We start from the raw sequence: 22,023 nt of genomic DNA on the forward strand, positions 1-22,023 counted from the left end.
TATGAACAACTACAACATACCAAGCAAACCACCTTCAATTTTTATACGTTATTTTATACAACCTTTTCATCTACTTTAATGACATATAGAAGTAGCCCCACGGAAGTAATATCACTCATTTAAATGTAAGAAAACTATATTAATGTTACACCAAGTTCTACAACAGCCTAAAAACAATTACAACCTCAACTTTAACCATTTAATTCATTCATCCTCCTCACATAACTCATGATAATAACAACCAAATACTAAATAAAATCAATTCATCATTTTCACACTAAAAAGCCCCAAACGTCTCCCATCATGCCTCAACATCAACACCCATAATTTCATACATTCATCACTTATTTATCAACTCACACAAGTTTAAATTACCTTTAAGAAGAGGGAAAAAAGAGATGAAATCTTACCTTAGGTTATAGTGACACAACTTGCTTGGAACTTGAGGGCTTAGTTCATCAATATTTTTGTTTCTCTAAAGACTCCCTCCTTGCTTCCATAACCTTGAAGAATCACCACCCATAAAACCTTTATTTCTCCTTCAAGCTTAACCTTGTCCGAGAGTCTCCCTCTCTATAATTCTAACTTCTCTCTCTAAATTGATTTGTTCAAAAAGAATGAAATGAATATATTTTTAAGCCTTATCCCTTAAAGTATAGCCTTTGAATGCTTCCTATATGTAGCCCCTAGCCTTCCACATGAAATCCACTACATGTCTTCTATCTATTTTATTAACTAATTAGAATCTATCCATCCTTTATTAATTAACTAGTTTAGGAGGGGACCACATAAGTACCTAGGTTAATTAGTTTAATAAATCACTAATTTTTACCTAGTCATCTAATCCCAATTAAATGAATTCCTAGTCTTCAAAATATGTTCTAATTAGAATTGGGAATTAAAGATTTCTATTTTGTGTCCGAAAATGATCCCTTCTTTAACTTGAGTCAATTCTCTTGCGAATAACTCAATGTATGAAAATATGGAATATAACAAACATTGACAAGGCAACCACCAAGGGCCTCACCACAAGTTGTGGTCCTCGCCAATGGCTATGGTGGGTGTCGTTTCCGGATGTACAGCCATAAATGGCTAAGGTAATCACCAAGAAAGGCCACCATGGGCTGCGGTTCCCACCACTGGCCGTGGTGGCTCTCATCTAGAGCAATCTGAAGTACATCGAGGTTCCTTTTCCTAGTTGGTTTAGGACTAGTTTTTGACTTCTATAAATACATTATTTTATTCTAGGTTTAAGGTATTCTTCCTCCGACATTTATCCTACTATTTCAAGGCTATTATACATGACCTAAACTAGATTTTTGATTCTTATTGTCTTGAAAACACAAACTAGGCAGTAGCTAAAGGAGCCACGCAAAAACTTGTGTTTCGTGTCTATCTTCGGAGACTCGAATAAAGATTTTCTTGCTAGTTTAACTTGTTGTATTCTTGAGTTGATTTCCTATCACTTTGTAAGTATTGTTTCATGAATTATACACAAGTTCTTGTTGCTTAACTTATAATTATGCATAGCTAGTATCACAACTATGGTTGTGGAAACCATGATGACTTAACTAGAATAGGCAAAAGTAGGATTGATATTAGTGATTTATTTTTGCATGTATTGTGATTTCTTCATTGAAAAGTCTTTCTTAGTGAGTTTACGCATTAATAACTTGCCCGTATTCATTGATTGCCCGGGAGGGAGGTAGTGATTAGGAAAAAACTTCACAATAGAAATTCAAAGAGTTTGGCTTTGAAAGAAGGGATAAACTTCGTCTAAGTTACTTGAGACCGGGAGGAGATAATACTCTGAGATCTAGGGCGAGGGTTAGTATAGTATAAATTCTAAGATTGGGAGGAACTGAATAAGATACGTCTAAGAAGGACTGGGAGCTGAATTAGATGTTACCTAACTCGCTAGATTTTGCATGCAATACAATGAACGTATCATGAATACGACTAACCTATTAACTTACAAGTCATAGGGAACAAAATCCTTGTCTAGTCTTCATATAGTTTACAACTTCAATCTTTTTTACTTGTTATTACTTTTTCGTTTGTTCTTGAATCATAAACAAAAACCCCCATTTTTACTTTATGCAAGTTTATTTTCAAGAAGTACCAACTACGAGTGAATAGTGATAGCAAATAGAACTTGTTTTAACCTATTCCCTATGGGTTCAACCCCGACTCTTAGTTGGGTAAAATATACTGCTAACAATCGTCTATATCTCTTTTGAAAAGTGTAATTGAGCATTATCACCAGACTAGGGCCTAGTCGTGACACGGTAATCGCGAACCCAAAGGATCCCAATCAAGCCTCTTAGAATACATTGCATTCATAAGGTCAAGCAAAACAACAATAGGAAGTATCATGATGGGTAAGTCTCAAAATAAAATCTCAAAACAAAGGTGAATCTTAGGCCCAATTAAACGTACTTACACATTTTCTTTGTCTAAACATGCCTCTACTGTACTAAGATAGGTGGGGGCATAGAACAAGACACTAGCTCACCCACACAAGAAAAGAAATGTTCTGAAAATAACAACATAGTCTAGAGGTAGCAAGAAAATATAAGCTCGATAGGTAGTCCCCAAATTATGAGGACTTACCAAATCAAGTGAACAAGTCTTCTATCTAGTCACGAGAGTATGTTGGGTGATCTCTAAGACCTACATTATAAGACAATGTAGGCAAACAAAAGAAGTATGTGTTAGTACTTTGAATGTACTAAGTATGTGAGCATGCAATGAAATATGCCATGATATGATAAAGCGATAGAATAGACCATTCTAAGACCATGAAATCATTTGTACTATTTGGAATCATGTAACTTGGCCAAGGCAATATAGAAACCGTCATGAATCATAAAAGAACTTAAACACTATAATGGTTATCATGACTCATCATAGCAAACCATATGTTTTGAAAATACCATGAATCATAATGAAGTATACCATAAATCTTTTGAGAGGAACCTTTAACCTTGTGAGAGATACTGCCAACCGGCATAAACCATGTGACCTATAACATGGAGTTTCAATATTTACCCATATATTGGAGGAAAAGAGAAAACTACTTGCCAAGGTAGACTCATATATGCCTAAGTAGATTCACTAAGCTACCTGAATGATCGAGCCTCAACTACTGGTGACCCTTAAGGAATCGAGCCTCTACTATGGGCAATCCTTTATCCTACAGTGGAACGTAATTATGGGACAATGAGATCTTACTATGGGTCTCTTGCTACAACTACGGGAGAGAGTGCCTATCCCAAGGTCCACTCAGTTCTAGGTAAGATCTCAATGGAATAGAAAAATCATAAGTCATGAATTCAACATCATGTGGGAGGGGCCATATCTACTATCCATCCACCATTCATAAAAATATAATCATAGAATAGCTCGTTAATCTTATCTCATGTAATGTGAGTGTAGGCCTTTTATTATTATATATATTTATTCATAAAATATCCTTAGGGCCTTAAATCACCCTATCATTAACTTGCTTAAAACATCCTTGAATCATCATTCATAACCTTTGATGTGTCATTCATAAACCTTAAAAATCATTCATAATACTTTCATTGAAATCACTTGAAATGAGTAAGTACATCAAAAACTTTCTGAACTTGGCATCAAAACTTACTTTAATACTTTAACTACACAGGAGTTTAAATACCTCCCTTAACCATTCTGAAGATATTTAAATATCCCCCTAAGGGTTGACGTGGCAAAGTAAGTGCACTTTCCTAAAAGCGTGTGAAAAAAAAGAAAAAAAGAAAAACTGAATTTAAAATTGTACACAATGGCCTTTTGTTATTGTCTAATATATAACTATCATTTTAAATATTTTTTCTTGATATATTAATTCTTTAAAAAATAAGTAAATTTTCTTAATTAGAGCTAAATGAAATTTTTGGGTCTTCTTTTTAAAAATAAAATAAAATTCTTTATCTCTTTATTTTGTTGTCTTTCCCAATATACCTCTTTCTGCATTAAAATACTTTTTATTTCATCTTTATCCCACATCTACCAATTATTTTCATTCAACTAGCCCTATAACAATATATAAAAATCAACACCAACACCATATTATTGACATTGATTTCACTCTATATTATGTAAAAAGTGAAATTGATTTTCAAGGGTTTTGAATTTGAGAATACTTGCATAGTTTAATGGTTTTGAAGAATGGAGGAAAAGGGAAAGCGGAAGAAGAGGAATCTTCAGTTATTTTTTAAAAAAAATATTGAATGGTGGTGAAGAAGAAAAAAAACCTACCAAACATTAAAATGATGAAGAACAGGGAAGAAAAAAAAGGGGGGTCGGGGTAGGGGTGTGGAGGAGAAAAAAAATAAGAAGATGGGGCTACTTATTAAAAATATTTAAAATTAATGAAAATAGCCCATATTTTAAATTTTGATTCTTGAAAATGTATTTTTTTTAATTAATTAGTGCAATTAATTATAAAAAGTGAGTAAGAAAAATGGTGAATAAATAAAAAAGATATAAAAATTAATGATATGGTGCTTACATGGAAGTGATGTGGTGCTTACATGGCATTGATGTGGTGGGTGGAGTGGTGTTATACTCTCAAAGTCGTATTTAGTTATTTTCAAATTTTTTAAAGGGGGTATTTAAATGCTAGTGTAGTTTAAAGTGCTAAAGTAAGTTTTGTTATCAAGTTCAATGAGGTTTTGATGTATTTACTCCACTTGAAACCCATGATCATAGATTATAGTTAAAAATATGGTGAAAACTTGAATACATGATCAATTGACTTGAAATCATGAGATTGGCCTAAAAACATGCATGATCATTTACTTTATATCAACTCATACCTGATTCATTAATATAACATCAATTGGAAGTATAATTGAAAATACCCATAATCCATATCATGAACCCTAAAGATCAATGTAGGAAAATTCATAGAAACTCTTCAATTTCTTGCAATAATCATCAATTTATATTAAAATAGATTTATAACCATAACTTGAATCACAATTCATGCAACTAAAATGCAAGAAAACTCAATTATAGCAATTCACAAAGCCGCCTAACTCGAAAACAATCCAAAATATGAATTCTATCAAGTATAGCCAACCAAATAAGTTCCCTGCCCTAATACTCATGTAAATCCACACACATTAACATATTTGAACTCAATCTAAAAGAAGGGAAGACGTAGCCTATTATAGGCCATTCACGCGTGCTTCAAATCACAATGTCGGAGCTTTTCTATTTTGTATGGTCTATGAAGGCTTTCATGCTATCAAAAATAAAACTACAACATCATTACGGTCATTTTGACACTAAATTTGTATGAAACAGCGACGAATCAATTTTGGAGTCTAAAATGGGAATATGGGACCTGCATCGGAAATTTCAGAATTGACTTCATAAAATATTCCTAAATAGTTCTCTGAACTTGTGTCTCAAAATGAAACACACTCCAGGGCTCAAGAATTAGCGATGCAACAAAAATCTAATTTTAGCTAAGAAAATACGCAGGGACAACAGCTAAATCACGATTTATACTCAAATGGAGGCTTTTCAATAATTTCTGACCACACCACTGTGTTCTCTCAAAAAATCTCCACAATTTAGCTTTTTTAATCACTCAATTTGAAGCTTTATCGCTCAAGATATTCAAGTTTGAAAATGAGAAGAAAAAAAAAGGTGACAATGCTCTTATAGGCGAGGCTGCATTCCATTCAGCGCATCAGCAGATCTTTTCCCATTTTCAAAGTCTCCGACGGGTGTTCAAGATTCTTTTAGAACCTCGTGCGCACTAAATTAGATATTTTAGACTCAATGATGCAGTCGAAATTTCCATACGAGGTCATTTCAATTAAAAAAGGGTCCCACTCCCAAATGTCGCTTTTAACTAAATCCTACCAAGGAGCTCGAAATGAGTCTAGAAGACTCGGGTACTGAACGCAAGGTTGTTCTAGACCAAACGCAACTTTTTGGAGCTAACCGAACTGACAAAATTTTCATTCGGATATGATTTCCAAGAATGTTGACCAAATTTAGCTTTAGGCCAAATTTCTAAAGCTAAAACGCTAAATGGTTCAAATTCATACTGAAAGCCTCAAAACTCGAGTCGACTATATTTCTAGCCCAAAATGATCATTTTAGAGTTGTTAAACTGTCAGAATTTCATTCTGAGGTTGTTTGCCCGCATTCTTGATCGAGCTCAACTTTATAAGTTATAAAGTCCTCCAAATATGAAAAGCTGTACAAAATCCAAATGAACGACCAGTCCATCGAACTATCAGTGCCAGCAACTCATAAATGAGTTGGGGCTTGCCAGAGTATAGGACAACAACTCAACTTATGGATCCATCTAAATAAATATCCTCTTTTGGGACTAGAGTGAGGTGTCTTCCGAACTAGCAGCATGATCCTATCTACAATGGTGGTGTAGGTTATGAAATTTGAGTTATCTTAACTCATAATCAAATCGGTGTTCAATACTCCTTCCAAAATGTGCATTATTTCTCATATAATAATAGTGAGTAAGATAATCAAATTGCTTATCTTAAGCCTCATTGAACTTTACTCTGACTTGCTCAAATTCTTCCTCAAACTCTTTATATTTTCTTTAAAAATAAACATACTTTTCTCAATTCCAGTAAATGTGTTCATCTAGAATTAAAATCATGCAAAATAATTAGTAATGAAAAACTTTACATTTCACATAATGCACTAGGGACACTCAAGTACCCTCAAAACTCTTCTTTTACTCATGGCTTCAAAATACTCTTTCTTTAACTAAACTATGCATAATATGAAAAAATATAAAAACTCAATCAAGGTTCATGTGGAATTAAGCATGAACTACAATTCAAGGATTAGAATTATATAATTAAACATAATCCCAATAAACATAAATGAAACTCAATGAAAAGAAGCATGACTCATTCAAAACACTCAATACTAATTGGGTTAGAACCCTAACTTAAACTCTTACTAACTAAATTTAGATATAAGGCATGAGAACGAACTTAGTCCAACACTCTGAGTAGCCTTACATACTTGGAAGAACAATGTTCTTGAATAAACTTGAAGAATTCGATGAATGCTCTTGAAACCTTAGCTTTTGCTTCTCTTGAAACTTTGCTCTAAGTCTTGTGAGTAATTATGAGGAGGAAAGGGTCGAATGATACTGTTAAAGAACTTAATTAGGTCCCAAAATGTCTAAGATTGGACTGAGAAAGAGTGAGAAAATACTCGAATACCCTTCATTAAAAGTTGTTAAAGTCTCTTACGAGGGCCATCTACGGTCCGTTGAAAATTCTATGAGTCGTAGAAGCCCTCTCGTGAAAGCTCACCGAAACTGATGGATTTATGAGGTTTGGATCTACGGACCCTTCTACGGGTTGTAGAACCTTCTACAGGTCATGGACCATGCACGTAAAAAAGGCTCTGAGGAGTTTCCTTTAAAGTTGGGTCTACGGGACCTTCTACAGTCCGTAGAGCCTACTATGGGTCGCTCAAGGTTGGTCATAGAAAGTAAACTGAGAGATGGGTCTCAGAACTTGACCTATGGTCCGTAGACTAGTTTATGACTCATCTAAAGGCTGTACACTTGGGGGCCATTTGGTTACTAGTTAGAGTTTTGCAAGTATTAGTTATGTAGGGTTTAGTTATGCAGGTATTACTTTTGTAGGGTTTAGTAATGTAAGTATTTGTTATGCATGGTTTAGTTATGTAGAGTTTAAAAAAAATAGTGAGATAATTCTTATTTCTTAATTTCTAAATATTTAGTGAGCTAATATTTATTATACTCATTAAAATAAATAACTAATAAAATAACACATTAAAATTTATAAATATCAATAGCTAAAACAATAAGCAATTATCTTTTTTCAATATCGCTCTTATTTTCATTTTCCACAATGAGAAGTTAGTCTCATTGAATTTCTCAACGTCAAACTTTGTTTTACTCGACATTGTTATTTACTTCACACCCTTCTAGATTATTTCTGAATATTTTTGCGAACAATCGTGACAAACTGTATCATCACTGAAATTTACTATTCACATGAATAGTACTTTTCACTGAATTTTACTATTTACAAAAAATTACTATTCACAAATAGTACCTTCGCATCAAACCTACAAAATAACCGTGTGCTCTAATACTAATATTGGGGGAGGAAGCACAACAACTAAAGTTTGATATGATAATAAATAATGAAAATAAATTAGACACGAGAATTTTACGTGGAAACCCCTCAAATAGATAGAGGGGAAAAACCATGGGGTAGAAGGATCTTACTATGATAATATGAGAGTACACTGCTCTCAAATACAAGGAAAAACAACAATTAATATTTCTCTCTTGTAAAAGGAACAACTCACTAAAGAGGACACTCAAGACTACAATATTTATCTTGCTTTATTACTCTCTTTGTGTTCTTACTCTTTTGAATTATATTTGTTTTGTGTGTGATAATCTAAATGAGGGCAAGAGGCCCTCTATTTATAGGAAACTAGAAATATGTAAAATTCGCGTTGCGTATTGCACCTCCATTTTTGACTACGCGTTCAAAATGCATTTTGTAGTATTTGACTATCTTGCATTGCATTCAAAAAGATCAAAAGTTGCAAACAGGGACCGTTGTGGTTGGTTCTGTTTTTTTGTTTCTTTTAGAGTTTTTCTTTTCACGCAAGCATATTAAAAAGAAAACAACCGGGAAATAAAAGTTGGGTGGCGCAATATTGTAGCTAATTGTTAAGTCTCTGTATCCTGTTCTTTAATTTTCATTTTTTTAGATGCCACGAAATGAATTTTGTATGATACTAATAGCTTTGTTGTAATGTAGCTTTACTTGTAGATTGCATCATTTATTATAAAATCACAACAATTGCGATTTTTCTTAATCATTTTATACTCTTCGCTCGGGATAATTGTGATTGCTCAATGGGAATGACTCCCCACTAAAACAAACAGAAAAATCATGGATATATGGCACAGTATATTCAAATGCATTTTCAAGGCGAGTTTGCGGGTGGGAAGTATAAAAAACATTTTGGGACGCAAATGAAAGGTGTAGATCCATAGGATATGCTTTAGAATTTGGGGCGTAAGCTTCAAGCATTAAATTTAATTTTTAAAAGTACTTTTGCTATGAATCATTTTTTTTTTGTTATTGGGATAATGATATTTATACTTTATGTTGCCATGTTTTCATGTTGTAGTGATTTTTCTAACCTATATCTATATAAAGAAAACAACTCTCATACAAAATGATACTACCATAACTGAAATAAATTTTTAGATAACATGTTTGAAACAGATAGGATAGAGATTTCATAGCACTATAAAACAACTTTATTCATGTTTTGTCATTGCTTTTAAACTTTTTATCCTTCTCCTTTTCTGAGATATATAAATAATATTTAGTGCCTCACACTTCTGCTTTTTAATACACTGATATGCAGGGGCGGACCCACGTGCAGTTCAGGTGGTTCATCCGAACTCCCTTCGTTATAAAGTTACACTGTATATATAAGATAAAAAGTTTAATTTATGTGTATATATTTAACATTGAACCCTTGAGCATAAGCCAAAGGACTAGCTCAGTGGCAAATGAGGTTCAATATTTTGCCTTAGCTTGTCTCAGCTCGCAGGTTCAAATCCGAATAAGCACATTTTTTTGGCATGACATTAATTTGTTGGGGAGTGCCCGATTAGAGTCGTAGTACTTTATAAGTAATTTAGTGGAATTAAAGCATCTTTCAAAATGAGATTAATTACCTATGTTTTGAGGACATGAAAAAAAGGAGGTCCAACTAACTACCTCTTTGTTGAATTTAAACAAAATATTTCCACTTCAACCCCCAAACAGTTCAATTTCAATTAAAATATCATATTCCCCTTTGGAAGTCTTTTATGTCTATAGACTATTGCAACCTCAAATATTATTTTTGTTCTTTTCTTTTTTCTTATAATAAGAACTATATATTTCTTTTCCTATGTGAGAAAAGCTTGCATGCCTATATAAAGCAAATTAAGAGCAGCACCTTACCAACTTATTTATAAAATGGACTATGCTCATTATATTCCAAATCAACATTTACTTTAATCAAAAAATTACCGAAAAATAAAACATATCTTTAAGATACATCATTTAGTTAACCAAAAGTTTCCTATCAGAAAAATGTGACACCATCTAAGGGAAGTGGACCCTATTTCATGATTCTATAAAGTTAGAACCCAGCTTCCATTCCTCATTTTCCTCACAAACCAAAAAGCTGCTAGCTTTTAAAACGTATATAAATACTCTTTGTGTAGTGCTAAAAGAACATAGTACATTGTTTCTGTACTAAATCTCAAGATAATCATTCTCTCTTTATTTGTGTGTGTAAAGTGACGAGAATAAATGTGTCACCGCTGCTCTTTATACTCTTTTGTTCATTGGTTTCTTCCTCAGTGAGAGCCAGTGTCATGTATGATGATAGAGCCATAGTAATCAATCGAAAGAGAAGAATTCTCATTTCTGGTTCTATTCACTATCCAAGAAGCACTCCCAAGGTTAAATACATCCTTTAAATTTGTTTATATTATTTATTATTTGGACGGTTAAAGAATATTTTTTTAATTATATTTTAAATTGTTAACTATTCGGACTTTAAAATAATACTATTTATGTAATTTCTAAATATGTTAAATTTTATATCAAAAAAAATTATATGTCTGAATTCACGTCGAATATTAGTTAGTTTGACTTTCGTACTTCGAATCAAGACAAACAAATTAAAACGGAGGGGAGTACTAGTATCATACTCTATATTTTCATTCTTGACCAATGGGTATGATGTCTAATTTTCTTGTAATTTTTGGTTTCTTTAATCTAAAATATTCTTCCTTTTCATGTCCTTCTATCTTCTAAAATATAGTTGTCTTGTTCAGCTGTAGTTTTTGTTGCCATTACTATTTTCCTTGTCTCCAAAAATCCCTTTTACTGGAATGGTAATTGCAGATGTGGCTTGATCTTATACAAAAGGCTAAAGATGGAGGCTTAGATGTTATTGAGACTTACGTATTCTGGAATGGACATGAGCCTTCTCCTGGAAAAGTAAATGGTTTCTAGTTTTTTTAACTACACTTTATTAATATCTATGAACAAGGGAAAAATTATTTTAAACTCTTTTTCTTTGTTTTTTTTTTTAACTTCATTCCTTTTTTCAGTTTAATTTTGAAGGGAGGTATGATCTGGTTGAATTCATTAAACTAGTATTACAAGCTGGACTTTATCTTAATCTCCGCATTGGCCCTTACAAATGTGCAGAGTGGAACTTTGGGTAAAACACTACTCAACAATATAACTTTTGAGTTGACATTTTCTCTGTTTTTATACTTATTTTTTGGTGCAGGGGTTTTCCTGTTTGGTTAAAATATGTGCCAGGAATGGAATTTAAGCAGATAACAAGCCTTTTAAGGTTTGATTCAAATTCTGAAACTCTTCAAAACAAACTCTAGCTGGGTTTAATTTGTTTTATTTCTGTTATATTTACGGGTTTTACTATGATGAAGCTCGCTATGCAAGGATTTGTTGAGAAAATTGTCGACATGATGAAGTCAGAGAAGTTATTTGTACCTCAAGGAGGACCAATTATTATGGCCCAGGTTTGAAAATATTCTTTATGGCTTCTCTTTACTGTGTCTCCAGAGGAATATGTTTTGGTTATGTTAGTATATTTACTTAATGTCCTATGTTTTTAGGAGTCTTTTAGTTCTAGTAAATAAATGTTTAAGCCAGTAGAAAATATACAGAACATCTAGTACTTAATTTTATTCTTAGTTTGTATAATGTTAGCCTGCAATGAACTTTAATTAAAGAAGTATAGACAGCAAGAATTTATTTAGTCGACTCCAACGTAATTGTAGGGGCGGAGCCGACGATATAGTTACGTGTCGGCTAAAACTCATATCCTGTATTTTCACTAAAAGTTCTATTTAAAATATTAGATAATTTATCCTGAACCAGTAAGCAAAAAAGGCTTTATGGTCTTGAGCTCATGAACTAATAAACTTCTATTTGTCTCTGATCAATTGGACTGAGGCATGTTGTATAGTTATTGTTGATATTTTAATTCATATATTTTTTTTTCCTAATTTTCTATGCCCAGCATTCTTTGGTTACTTGGAAATCATGTTTAAACTGCAAGTTTGGTACTTAATGAAATGTAGCAACAAATAGAAAATGAGTATGGACCAATAGAGTGGGAAATTGGTGCTCCTGGTAAACCTTATGCAAAATGGGCTGCTGAAATGGCTGTAGGTCTAGACACTGGAGTCCCATGGATCATGTGTAAGCAAGAAGATGCCCATGATCCTGTTGTAAGCTATTCTCACTCCTCTTAATCGTGTATATTTTTTGACAGTATTTTGACCCAATTGGGGTTTCTTTAAAGATGTTAATAGCTAATTTTTTTCCTTGCTACAGATAGATACTTGCAATGGTTTCTACTGTGAAAATTTTAAACCTAATAAACCCTACATACCTAAAATGTGGACAGAAGCCTGGAGTGCGTGGTAAATACCACGAATTCAACTGTATGAGCAGAACTGCTACTGTTCAGTTAAATCTCTATCAATCCTTCTGTCCTACTATCAGGTATACAAAATTTGGTCGTCCAGTTCCTCGACGACCAGCTGAAGATGTGGCATTTGCAGTTGCAAGGTTTATACAGAATAATGGTTCATTCTTCAATTATTACATGGTTAGTTCATCCTTTTACTTCACGCAAATTTATCAGTTGAGGATTTTATAACTGATAAGAACTTCTAAATCTTTTTTCATATATCTATATCGTCTTGGCTGCAGTATCACGGGGAAACAAATTTTGGCTGGACAGTTGCAGGTCGTTTCATTGCCACTAGTTATGATTATGATGCTCCATTAGATGAATATGGTATGAAACAGAAACACAACTAAAAAAGTAACAGAATTATTTCTCTTAGATTTTATAATCATCTGTGCAATCAAAAGAAAAAGCATGAATGTTTTTCTAGCAAGCAGTAACAGTTGCATGCTTGACTTGCTCTATATGGTGTAACAGGGCTGCTGAATGAACCAAAATATGGGCATTTGAGAGACTTGCATAAAGCTATAAAGCTCTCTGAATCAGCCTTGGTTTCATTTTATGCAAAAGTCACTTGGCTCAGAAAAAATCAAGAGGTTAGTGATGGTAGATAATTCTAATTTTCTAGATGAATTTAACATCTTGATTTCTTCAAAAACTGATTTTCCTATTGACATCAAACACAGGCTCATGTGTATAGCTCAAAATACGGAGTTTGTGCTGTATTTTTTGTTGGGGAGGAAGCACCACAATTAAAGTTTGATATGATAATAAATAATAAAAATAAATTGGACACGAAAATTTTACGTGGAAACCTCTCAAACAGATAGAGGAGAAAAACCACGGGGTAAAAGAATTTTACTATGAAAATATAAGAGTACACTGCTCTAAAATACAAGGAAAAAACAACAATTAATACTCAGCTCTTGTAAAAGGAACAACTACTAAAGAGAACACTCAAGAATACAATATTTATCTTGGTTTATAACTCTCTTTGTATTCTTACTCTTTTTTTCTGAATGATTTAAATGAGGGCAAGAGGCCCTCTATTTGTAGGAACCAAAAACGCGTAAAAATTTTACGCATTGCATTTTGTCGAAAAAGAGGAATGCATTTTTCTGCCTACTTTTGTTTTTCTATGTGTTTTTACTTTTCAAAAAGAGGTAGCATCTGTTGACAGCATCTGTTGACAGCAGCGTTTGTTGACTTTTGCTGCCTAACTTTTCTTTGCATTCTCCAACATGAAGATTTAATTTAGAATCAATTAAGTCTTCACACCATCCTTTCTACCCACTTACTGCATTATGACATTTCTGCTAGGCCAATAAAAGATCAACACCATATGCACTTATTACTGTTGATCGGCTTTATAAACATATCTGCTAGGTTGTCATTAGTGTGAATTTTTTTAATGTCCACACTGCCTTCTTCCACCTTCTCACGAACAAAGTGATACTGAACTTGTATGTGCTTTGTTCTTGAATGAAATGCTGGATTCTTTGCAAAATGCAAAGCACTCTGACTGTCACAAAATAGAGCAACCTTCTCTAGTTTGTGCCCGAGCTTCTCCAGTAACATCTGCGTCCATATTGCCTTTTTGCTAGCTTGTGTAGCTACTACAAATTCTGCTTCCGTCATAGATGTAACCACGATAGATTGCAGTTTTGAAACCCAACTTACAGCTCCTCCAGCAAGAGTAAACACATAACCTGTGGTGGACTTGCTTTTATCAAGATCACCTACATAATCTAAATCAACAAAACCTTTAACAGTGAAGTTTGATCCTCCATAACACATTGCAACATCTGAGGTACCCTTGATATATCTCCTAACAGTATTCCAATGCTCTCTACCAGGATTAGCCATGTATCGACTAACCACTCCCACTACTTGTGCAATGTCAGGTCTTGTAAATTTCTTCTTCAATTTCTCCACGAAGAAATGCAGTTTTGACATCTAACTACTCCAAGTACAAGTCAAATGTAGCACACATTGCCAAGACCACTTGAATTGTTGTAAGTCGAACCACTGGAAAAAATATATCATTGAAGTCTATACCTTTTTTCTGAGAAAATCCTTTCACCACCAATCTTGCACAATACTTCTCCACTTGATCATTACCATTACGTTTGATCTTGTAGACCCATTTGTTTTCAATGGCTTTCCTTTCTTGTGGTAATTGAACAAGATCCCATGTTTTATTTTTATGAAGCGCTTCAATTTCTTCTTGCATTGTTACCATCCAAAGAGATGATTCTTGGCCTTTCATAGCCTTATGAAAAGTTGAAGGCTCTCCATCTTCTGTTAATAGACAATATGCAACATTGCTCTTCATAGAATAATCTGAGTGCCAAACTGGTTCTCTTCTCTCCCTAGTTGACCTTCGAACTTATGAAGTTTTGATCTCAGCTTGCTCTTATTCTTCGTGCTCTGGTGCTACCTCAGAAGAAACTGGAGCTTCTTTTATTTCTTCAACTTCAACTGTAATAGTCTCTAATTTTTCTTTCGAATTCCTACCTTCTTTTGCTTGTATCTTGTTTTCAACAAACACGACATCCCTGCTGATTATCACCTTGCAAGCACTGGGATCCCACAAGTGATACCCCTTGACTTCATCAACATACGCTAAGAAAATGCATTTCCTGGATTTCAGATCCAATTTTGATTTTTTTTGGGTGTTGTACATAACATAAATAGGACTTCCGAATATATGTAAGTGAGAATAATCAGCTGGTTTTCCTTTTCACATCTCTATTGGCGTTTTCAGATTAATTGCAGTTGATGGTGATCGATCGATAACATAACAGGCGGTTTTGACTGCTTCTGCCCAGAATTATTTTTCTAACCCTGTAGTTGCCAACATAGCTCTTGTTTGTTCTAATAAGGTTCTGTTAATCCGCTCTGCTACTCCATTTTGTTGTGGAGTATATGCCATCGTGAACTGTCTTTTAATACATTTTTGTTTACAGAACTTATCAAATTCATCACCAGTGTATTCTCCTCTATTATCTGTCCTCAAACACTTGATCTTTTTCTCAGATTCAAGTTCCACCCGTACTTTGAAATGTTTGAAAACTGGAAAAACATTTGCTTTTCTGTTGATTGGATACACCCAACTTCTCTTGGAGAAATTTTTAATAAATGACACAAAATATTTTGTTTCTCCTAGGGACTCCACCGGTGCTTGCTAGACATCAGAGTGGACCAGATCTAATATTTCCTTGCTTTTAGCAGATGAACTGCTAAACTTCAGTCTATTTTGCTTACTGGTAACACAATGCTCACAAAATGGTAGTGAAACTTTTTTGAGCCCTAGAAGAATCTTTTTCTCAGCAAGAATCTTCAAACCTCATTCCGATATATGGCCAAGTTTACAATGCCATATCATCATTGATTCTTCAAATGAACTTGCTGATGCGGTTGATGCTTCTCCGTCTTGGTGTGGTTCACCTTTAAGCACATATAAATTTGCAGCAAGTTTTTCCACTTTCATCACTACAAGCGCTCCTTTGGATATTTTCATGAATACACCATGAGTCTTATATGAACATCCATTATTATCTAATTGCCCCCAAAATAATTGATTCTTTCTCAAGTCTTTTACATATCGTACCTCATGGATGGTGCGTATCGTGCCATCATATATTTTTATTTTCATGAACCCAATACCAATAACATCCATAGTATGATCATCTCCCATGAACACAGACCTTTCTAAGGTAGGATTATATTGATGGAACCAATCTCTCTGGAAAGTCATGTGCCATGTTGCTCCTGTGTCCATGATGCAGACATCAGTGAACATTTTCTGCCTTCATTATTTGATATTGCTTCACTACATAAAATATCGTCATCATCCGAGGTACATGTAACATTTCATTGAGCATTTGATGGCTCAGGGTGTTCACCATTCCTTTTGAACCGACAATCTTTCTTGAAGTGCCCTTTCTTGCCATAGTTGTAGCACTTGATATTCTTCTCACTTCTTGATTAAGATCTACCATAATTGTGACTCCCACTGGAGCACCGTTCTATTGGTCTTCCTCTCACCATCATCAAAGCTTCAGCTTGCTGCGAACTTGCTTATCTGTCTTCCTTATTTTTGCGCTAATTTTCTTCTTCTAAGACAGCAACTGCAATTTCATTGAAAACTAGACTATCTGTATTATTCGTCAGGTTGATGATGAGTTGATCATACGAGTCACGCAGACTTTGAAGTAGACGCTCCGCACGTTCAGTCCCCTCTATTTTGCAACCCATTGTTGTAAGTTGCAAAAATAGAGTATTCAAAGTATTGATGTGTTCAGTTACTGACATGGACTCTGCCATTCGAAGAGTATACAATCTTCTTTTTAAGAAGATTTTATTACGCAAAGACTTGGCCTCATACAATCTCGTATCCCATATTCCTTCGCCGTCCATTTTACAGCCACACTAGATAACACTTGATCAGCTAGTGCCAAGTGTAGATCAGCAACTGTGTTGCTGTCTATGTTGTTCTACTTGCTGTCATCAACAAAGCCTATGGGCCTGCCTTCAATTGTAGCTAAGCAATTATCTTTTCTCAATATCACTTTTATTTTCATTTTCCACAATGAGAAATTAGTCTCATTGAATTTCTAAATGTCAAACTTTGTTGTACTTGACAATGTTATTTGCTTCACACCCTTCTAGATCATTTCTGAATATTTTTACGAACGATCATCATAAACTGTACCATCACCAAAATTTACTATTCACGTGAATTTCCTATTCACCAAAATTTACTATTCATAGATAGTACCTTCGCATATAACAGATAGAATAACCGAGGGCTCTGATACCATTGTTGGGGGAGGAAGCACCACAACTAAAGTTTGATATAATAATAAATAATGAAAATAAATTGGATACGAGAATTTTATGTGGAAACTCCTCAAACAAATAAAGGAAAAAAACCACGGGGTAGAAGAATTTTACTATAAAAATATGAGAGTACACTCCTCTCAAACACAAGGAGAAAACAATAATTAACACTCCTCTCTTGTAAAAGGAACAACTACTAAACAGAACACTCAAGAATACAATATTTATCTTGGTGTATAACTCTCTTTGTATTCTTACTCTCTTTTTCTGAACGATTTAAATTAGGGCAAGAGACCCTCTATTTATAGGAACCAAAAACGCATAAAATTTTTACGCGTTGCATTTTGTCAAAAAAGAGGAACACATTTTTCTGCCTGCTTTTGATTTTCTATGCGTTTTTACTTTTCAAAAAGAGGCAGCATTTGTTGACAGCAACCTTTGTTGACTTTTGCTGCCTAACTTTTCTTTGCATTTTTGTCCAACTATGACCTAACTTTTTTAGTTAGTCACTTTTCAGGATATGCAATATGACCTGCCTCCATGATCTATCGGCATTCTTCCTGATTGCAGAACTACTGTCTACAACACTGCTAGGGTAATGAAATAGGATCCTTCTTTGCACATAGAAGAAAACAGTGCTTTATCAAAATCAATTAAGTACTGCAGATATTAGATATGCAAGCTAGAAAACATCATATCATCCAGGGCTAGATTAATGTATTCAAAAAGAGTCGTAATAAATGTATTTGAAAAATACATGAACATTTAGGACCAGAAGTTTTAACATCCTCTGTGAATTGCTGCAGATTAGCTCCCAAAGCTTGCATATGAAGATGACACCTATTGGTGGTGGATTATCTTGGGAGTCATACACTGAAGAAACTCCTGCTGATGATAGTGATACACTTTCAACCAGTGCACTAGGGGAGCAGATAAATGTTACTAGAGATTCCTCAGACTATTTGTGGTACATGACAGTAAATATTTTTATATCTGTACTTTTCTTAAATCATGTTCCAATTTCACTTCCTACTTGGATATCGACAATAATTATTCTGTGTGCTTCCTCCAGTGTAAGTATAGCATCTGATGAAGGATTTCTGAAGAATTAAAAGGAACCTCTTCTCATTGTTATGTCTGCTGGTCATGCCTTGCACGTTTTCATCAATGGCCAACTATCAGGTACTTGGACCTGCCACCTATTTGACAACATGACAGAGTGTTGTTGTTGATAAAGCATCTATTAAGTCTATTCTTATCACCATTTGTCTTTTATACTTTACCATGTTGCAGGAGACGTTTATGGAGGATTGGAAAACCCAAAGTTGACATATAGTGGCAATGTGAAACTAATAGCTGGTAGTAATAAGATTTCCATGCTCAATGTTGTTGTTGGTCTCCCAGTGAGTTTTCTGCATCCTGTTTCTTTGTTTTATAAAATTAACAATTGTAATTCTACATCTTATGTTGTTTAAGTCCAATCCAGAATGTTGGATTGCATTTTTAGACGTGGAATGCCGGAGTTCTTGGTCCAGTCACATTAAGTGGTCTCAATGAGGGGACAAGAGATTTGACAAAAACAAAGATGGACGTACAAGGTTCGCTAACTACTTCTCTTGCTCTCATTTACCAAGGGTTCAGTCTAGATTCCAAGCCTGATTTAAGAAGATAACAAGAAGCTTTGCCTATGCAATGATGTTTGAGAAGAGAAACAAAGCTAAAGGATCCCCTCCCCTCTTCCACAATCTATGTTTTATTATCTGTTATATTTTCTGTTTCCCTTGAATATTAATTGCAGCCATGAGGACAAGATTTTTGTCCCTTGATATCTATAAAACCTGGTGATTTTTTTTTACAGATTGGTCTCAAAGGTGAAATGTTAAGTCTTCACACCTTAAGTAGGACTTGCTCTGTTATACGGGTTAAAGATTTGTTGTTGGCGCAAAAGCAGCCCCTGACTTGGTACAAGGTAAGATTACTACTGCTGCACACATCACTGTAATACAGGATCCTGGTAAAATAAAAAAAGATGTTTGGATATTTTTATCAGTTTAATGATCCTGAAAATAATACTGTAGCACTAATATCTTTTCCAGGCTACATTCGATGCACCTGAAGGAAATGACCCACTAGCTTTGGATATGGGATGTATGGGAAAGGTCAGATATGGATAAATGGTGAAGGCATAGGTCGCCACTGGCTTGGATACATAGCACACGACAACTATGGTAAATGCAATTATGCTCACTCTACAGTGAGACGAAGTGTCAGACAAACTGCGAGCAGCCTTCTCAAAGATGGTAAGGGTCTAAGGTATTTCTAGAATTCCAACCTTTGTGACAATTTTCTCCTTTTTATTTTGCACAGTTGTCCAAGTTTTGGTGGAAAGTTTCATATGAAAATCTCACTCACTACGAGTAAAATTCAAAACCAGAAAGAGATGAGAGAGATATTTTGTCTCTTATTCCTTAGGATACAACAACAACAACATACCAAGTGAAATCTAACTAAGTGGGGTCTGGGGAGTGTAACATGTACGCAGAGCTTACCACTACCTCGAGGAAATAGAGAGGCTATTTCCGATAGACCTTCGACTCAGGTGCATCAAAATCAAGTACAAGAAAAAGAAAATAGTGAAGAAGCATAGCAGTTAATAAGCAAAGTAGTGTAGAGTTTACAATAAAGAACAGTAACATTAGCGAATAGTGTGATATTTGGAATACAATAGACAATATATGACCATAACTACAAGGAACCTTTGTAAGGCTAGACAATACTCTACCCCTCCTAACCTTCTACCCTAATATGCAACCTCCACTCCTTCCTATCTAGAGTCATGTCCTCAATAATTTAAAGTTTTTCCATGTCCTGTCTAATCACCTCTACCAAATATTTTTTCCACCTACCTCTACCCCTCTGTGTACCCCCTATCACCAGCCTCTCACACCTCCTCATTGGGGTATCAGCACACCTCTTCACATGTGCAAACCATCTCAGTATCTCTTCCCTCATCTTATCCACCACAAAAGCCACTCCTACCTTCTTTCAGATAATCTCATTCTTAATCTTGTCGATCCTAGTATGTCCACACATCCATCCCGCAATATGCATCTTATGAACATGTGAGTTCTTGACTAGCCAACACTCCACTCTCAAGAAAGGTCTGACCACCACTCTGTAGAGCTTACTTTTAAGATTAGGTGGCACCTTCTTATAACACAAGATTCCAGAGGCAAGCCTCTATTTCGTCCTTGCCTCCTCTATGTGATATGTGACATCATCGTCAATGTCCCCACTACTTTGGATTACAAATCCAAGATACTTAAAAATTTTCTATCTTGGGATAGTCTGAGTGGCAAGCCTTACTTCCATGTCCTCTTCATCTAACATCACACTAAATTTGCACTCCAAATATTTTGTTTTGGTCCTGCTCAACCTGAAATCTTTGGACTCCAAACCTCCAATCTAGCATTAACATTTTCCCGAGTTTCATCAATCAGCATTATGTCATTCGCAAATAACATACACTATGGAACCTCCTCCTGAATTGACCACGTTAACTCATCCATCGCCTAGGAAAATAAGAAAGGGCTAAGAATTGATCCCTAGTGCAGCCCCATCTTATTCCTTAGGATAAAATTCTTAAAAGTCAAATCTACCGAGGAAGGCCTAACATAAGGCTATTTCAAACAAGGAGGTAAGGGGAAGAAAAGATATAACACAAGAAGCTTGAAGAAATAGGAAACTACAACTTTGGCTTCTTGTTTGAAAGAAAATACAACCATCATAATAAAACTGTTAATTTCAGGTATCATGTCCTACGATCATGGTTGAAACCTAGAGGGAATCTGTTGGTAGTGTTTGAAGAATAGGGAGGTGACCCAGTAGGAATTTCTTTGGCTAAAAGATCAACAAGCAGAGTTTATGCTGATACTGTTGAAGGACAACCATGTATTAAAAGTCGTCATATGCCAACTGTTGTAAAATCTAACATTTTATAATTAAAAGCTCATTTATGGTGCGCAGCTAGACTGAAAATCTCAGACATACAGTTCGCAAGTTATGAATTACCTCAAGGAACTTCCAGAAAATATCATGAAGGTAGCTGTCATGCTTATAATCCAATGTGCATTTGAAAGGTATTATCAATTCTTGTTTGGTAATCCATGGTGTTTTCTTTTGCCTCTCAGCTTCTGAGTCTATCACTTCATGACCAAGTTTCACATCCCATTTAGGAAACCATGATCCGTTCAAGGCTCTGTATGATTTGCCTTGAATTGCCTTGAATCTTCTAAGTATGATCTCCATGATTGCTGTTGATGGCCCATTAATCTTTGCACAAAATATGGTGGTCTTCGTGGGACTTGACTTGAAACTTTTAAATCAGCTTAATTGCTGCACCTTCATGCTCCTATTCCACGACCTGTGGTGACTTCCACGGCCCATTAAGGGTCTCGTGGGATTTCACTTGGGCAAACCTTTTGGACTCCTTTTGCTACTTACTTTTTTAACAGCTTACCCTTACAAGCCATATAAATATTCACGACCCGTGGAGGGACTCGTGGAGGCACT

General features: G+C 34.8%; 1 pseudogene; it reads left to right on the plus strand.

Annotated features, from left to right (window-relative positions):
• The first annotated feature begins 3,222 nt into the window (after positions 1-3,222).
• LOC129892855 (beta-galactosidase-like) lies at positions 3,223-21,587 on the plus strand (annotated as a pseudogene).
• Positions 21,588-22,023: the final 436 nt, after the last annotated feature.

Source organism: Solanum dulcamara, chromosome 6 (assembly GCF_947179165.1).
Source record: "Solanum dulcamara chromosome 6, daSolDulc1.2, whole genome shotgun sequence".
Lineage (NCBI taxonomy): Eukaryota > Viridiplantae > Streptophyta > Magnoliopsida > Solanales > Solanaceae > Solanum > Solanum dulcamara.